This window comes from Montipora capricornis, chromosome 7 (genome assembly GCF_036669925.1).
Source record: "Montipora capricornis isolate CH-2021 chromosome 7, ASM3666992v2, whole genome shotgun sequence".
Taxonomy (NCBI): domain Eukaryota; kingdom Metazoa; phylum Cnidaria; class Anthozoa; order Scleractinia; family Acroporidae; genus Montipora; species Montipora capricornis.
Window position 1 is genome coordinate 37,522,334 of NC_090889.1, and position 5,048 is coordinate 37,527,381.

At 41.7% G+C, this 5,048-nt stretch overlaps 1 protein-coding gene across 2 annotated transcripts in view; it reads right to left on the reverse strand.

Annotated features, from left to right (window-relative positions):
- LOC138057109 (gamma-aminobutyric acid receptor subunit alpha-6-like) overlaps positions 1 to 5,048 on the reverse strand; it is a 46,459-nt gene that overhangs the window by 22,034 nt on the left and 19,377 nt on the right. Inside the window, exon 1 of one of the 2 annotated variants that reach the window (XM_068903165.1) lies at positions 4,545 to 4,588. The exons of the other annotated variant lie outside the window; for it this stretch is intronic. The gene's annotated coding sequence lies outside the window, so the exon portion shown is untranslated. Of the gene's footprint in view, positions 1 to 4,544; positions 4,589 to 5,048 lie in introns of those variants that run through there. 2 annotated transcript variants of the gene reach the window in all.

Consider the following 5,048-nt stretch of genomic DNA (forward strand, 5'->3'; position numbering starts at 1 on the left):
GAATCTCAAAAGCGACGAGTACTGGACTTCGACAACAATCTATCGCCCGTCGAGACGAAATCAAAGTGAGTTGTATTTACCTGAAGTACATGGTAATTTGACACGAGTGAGTTTCTTGTCTTCACGCACGCAATGAAATAGGAAGAGGTTTTCGCCTCTAAGAGCAAATATGTTGTTTGCTTCAATAAATTTTTGGCTGGAAAAGGATTCTGTTGTGTTTTCTGCCTTTGTGAATTATAATATCATGTTGTGTATTGAATTTCGAGCTTAAGGTTGAAATGTGATGTGGGAGAAGTTTTTTAGTATTGCTCTGTAAGCAGGAAGGGTTCACAGGCCTGTTGGAAGCGTGCTTGAGTTTCAACAAAATGAGCCCCAAAATCAGTGAAAACTTGTGACGCAGATGAATAATAAAGTAGCTGTTATTTCCAAAATGATGGAATTACCTGGTGATAAATAACGTCGTACGCGTCTTGGAGAGTAAATTTTGACTTTGCATAAACAAGAGTTGGGCGATTGTGATCTTTGTTTTGACTTCGCTCATTTAATTGTCAAACTTTATAACACTTGACAGAAAAAGAAACTTACAAAAACCCGGTATCTTGCCATCATTTGACACAGATGCTTCACTGTTTGGCGAGGAAACATGCCGCGGTAACTTAATCACGGCGCCCGCTGAATTCCGGCCATGTCACTTTACAATTTACTTGAACGTACTTTGCAATTTACTTGAACGTAGCAAAAATCTCCCAAAATGTTTGTCGCTGATCGTAACTTTTTATATTCTATATTCACGGTTCAAAATTAATGTTGTTTTGATGTCGTAAATATTTTATTCTCGATCGACCGTCCGGGAAACTTCCTTCTGCTCTTTCTGAAAACTATGTATCAATAGTTATTTGCTTTTTCATCAATATTTGTTTTGCATAAAGCAAGCTAACAAAATCTGTACCTTGCTGAGTTCGCATTTGTTAGCGTTAATAGTATTTTCGGTCAGATGTTTCTGTTTTTTGTGAGGGGTTTATTGTTTTGGTCTCCCATCCTAACACTAACCCCGCGAAACAGGGCTTGATTTTAGTGAAGTTTATTATTACAAAGCTGTCAGATGCTCAGAGGGCACACTTGTAGTGAAAAGAAGTTGTGAGGGAACTTGAAAATTATCAACATGTCAGCCCAGAAGCCAATGTTTCTCGCTTCTCGTTTATTTGTTATTCTTCAGAGACTGGAATGCTGTATTTCAATACCACACAATTCAGTGCCTTCTGATTTTCTGTAGCACGTACCACAAGCAACCCAGTGTATGCTTCACAGAGGCATCTCGTTTTAGCAAAGACTTGGCAAGTTTTACGGCTGCTTCAATCAGAATCTCACCTGCACAAATCGGTTCAGCATAAATTACATTTTTTGGTTGTCACTGTGTTCTTTGACCCGGCCTCTTCGAGCTTTACAATGCTTTCAAATTAGAAAACATCCACGATTTCGACAATAGAAGTGTTCGAAAAGCTGGAGAATGGGGATTGTATCGTTTTATACCGCCTGAGTTCAGAAACTTCAAATAATTTTCCAGTTGGTGCCAACGTCAAAATACGGTTTTGAAATCCATTGCTATTGAATTTTTTTCCCAGACGTCGCTAATGTATTCCTCAAGATCGATTGGAATTACTTCTGAGTTTATTGGCTGTAAAACGAGGGGGGCGCTGAGGTCGACTTAGAGCCGAAGCGGCCCGAAGATTTTGTTGATGATTCGCCGGTTGAATTTAAACTCACACTGATCATTTAACCACAAACTCAAGCTCGTATCATCTGGAGCACAGACGGTTTACGCATTGTTATATAATTACTGTTTTGTTAAAATCAATATTTTTGGATGTCTAATGGTACTATACAAATTTACGTACATCACATAGACAATCTATCGCCCACGCGTCCAGCCGTCTCTTCTCGAGGAGAATAGCCGAACTCGAGTGAGCGGCGCAAATCGAGCCTACGTCAAGGTCAACTAATTCGTGATTGTTTTCTTTTGAATAATGCGCAAATGAAGAGTTCTCATTTCCCGTAAAAATTGATGACAGGTTCAGGTTTAGGAAAATTTGAAGGCATTCTCGGCCCATTGCAGATCTCAAGGTTGCTAGGCGAATGGTCTCTTCACGGTGAATGAGGCCCGTGGCGATTTCGTAATCGAACCATTGCTGCCCGAAAAACTCCCAGTTTCCAGCAACGTCTCCACAGCAATACATCGCGCTCGGCAACGGAAAATCGTGCGGTAAAACTTGGGGAATATATGCTGGCGCTGGAGGTTGAATGCTACTTGCACTGTACGACTCCACGTGGTCGCCATCTGTGATCTGATTACGTGGACTTGAACGAAAATTTTATGCGAGTAAAGCGTCAAGGTCAACTGATTCGTGATTGTTTTCCGTGGAATGTTGGGAAAATCAAGAGTTCTCGTCTCCCGTGAAAATCGCTCTCTTGTGACGACCTCATATTACTGACCGCTGTTCGCAAGTTAGTTTTTCTTCAGAACACACCTACATTTCGTAACTACTATGGGATTACAGGAAGGTGAATTCACTTACAAAGCTGTCAAGACGCACGATAACAGATGAAAGGGAGGACGTGAAAAATATCTGTAGTATTGATGAAGAAGCCTGTGAAAAACAGCAGACTAATCCTCCACAGTCGAGCTTCAACATGGCGAGCTGTTGCAAACATGACCAGTGTCTTCCTGGGAGTGGGGAGCGCTGGCCTTGCCATTCGCGGTGTTCAAAGGAGGCCTCGTAACCATCCTTTGGCTTTCCTTTGTTCGCTTTAGTTCATTGGGACACCTGTACAGTCATGCTAGACTGCCTGTACGATAAAAATTGCGCCGGAATCACAGCACATGAAACGATCCTTGGGATGACAAAACACACAATTGCATCGAAGATGAAATCACGAGTTCGTGACAATTACAGCGAGCTTGGTAATGTTCTTTGGCCGCGGTATGGCGGCGTGATTCTCGATGCTTTACAACAGCCTTGATCTGTCAATTTTCGGTGTGTCGTACTTTATTTCATGTGGATCCCTCATGGCACACGCCCTTCCCAAAGCAGGGCTCACAGAAGCTATGTGGGCGTCCATTGTTGCTGCCTTTGGTTTTGCCGACCAACGTTTCTAAGGATCTGGCGTGCGTCGCATGGCAAAGTTTGTTGAGTATAACGTCCTTGATCACTATGGTAAGCGTGTTGATATGGTACACAGTCACCCACTACTCGACCATAAACTTAACGGATTTGCTATTCTGGATACCGAAGGAGCCCTCGTCGCGCTTTAGCTTGGTCATATACAGTTACTGCGTGTACCCAATTATGATTCCAATCGAGAAAAGCATGGCGGATCCTTCCAAATTCGGTCAGCCTTGGGGATTTTCATGACGGTGGTCACCGTATTCAAAGTTCTGTTTTCGCTCTGTGGCTTTCTCTCCTTCTCCCATGCCACTGATGAAGTGATCGGAAACAACTTTCCTCTTGGCGCCCCTCGAATAATCGCCAGTGTTGTATTACGTGATATATGTCATATTCAGCTATACACTGGCCCTCTTCCCGGTTTTTCAATCTCTTGATGATTCTCGACTTGCTTCGCAGTCACTTCTTGTATTCCCTTTTTCATTTGGTCTGCTACAGCAAGATTCCTTTTTGTGTTTACCACCCTCTTTTTGGCAGTTGTGGTTCCACACTTCGCTCTTTTGACGGCCTTTGTCGGAAGTCTCATCGTGCCATTCTTAGAGTATATGGTACCGTGTTTAGTTCAGTTTAAAGTTAAAATGGGGCGAGTTGAAACTTCTTCAGGTAGCTGCGGATGGTACAATTGTTGTAATGGGAGTGTGGTAACTGTATTTGGTGCTTATTGCTCTGGTAAAGCATTGATAATCAATGACTGAACAAAATAAAAAGTGACAACCGCTATTCCCTGTTAATTAATTTCCCTTTTGGTATTTGTTTTTAAAAATGCCGATACTGCTGTTTGACATATAGGTTTTTTGCTTAATGTTAGGAAGACTGAAAACAACATGCAAGTTAAATGTAGATGTATTAAATATGGCAAAGACCAGACAATGCTGCGCATGTGAAAACGTGACTTAAGTCTCCCTTATTTGTTTTTCAACGTATCAAAAGGTTATCAATAAGTAATCCGTGAATTTGATCTTCATAATTTTTCCCGTTCAATTACAACTGAATTATGACTCAGCGGCCTCGTTATCATAGTATAGCCTTTCTGTTTCTTTCTTTCTTTTGTTTTTGTTTTTCCGCTTCAAGCTGCCTCCTGGATGTCATTAATTTAAGCGTATTTAAAAAGTCTAGAGGCCGATGGAGACGAAATAGGCCATTTCCGAGTTCATGTCTGCCTCCTCTTCAAAGCGAGTCCAAGTGCGAAGCTTTTGTGATGGTAATTAGTTCTACTTTACATAAGAATGAAAACTAATTTTCATAACAAAAACTTTGCACTTAGACTCGCTTTGAAGAGGAGGCAGACATGAACTCGGAAATGGCCTATTTAGGTCCTCTCACCTCGTATGCAGGAGTCCTCCTCTAGGTTATATCGCGGTGCGCGTGGTGCGTGGGCCGTAACAATTTGAAACCTGCGTTTTCCTCCTCTGTAGACTTCAAGCAACAAACAACAATTGGAACGCACTTTAACATGTTCGTAGAACAAGCATTCCGTTTGGAAAAATTTAAGTGATCGAGCGGTGATTAAGCGTGTGGTGGTTTCAAAGCTGAAAAGAGAATTTTCGTTTACAAAATAAATCTAGATGAAATGAAATCAGAAAAGAGAATCAATACTTACAACTATTGATTGGCTTTCTAAAGGACGAGAGTACAACCGAAAAAACCCAACAAGCATAATCATTTGTTTACGAGTCACACCTATCAAGATCCCCCGCGTAGGATCATGGGCCAACGGAAGTAACATGACGGAAGTAACATCCTCTGCAATTAAATGCCTTCGAAAATTTCACCGTCGCTTCTCACTATTGTCAAAGCAAGCCCACATCCCTCATGCATGTCTGTTTT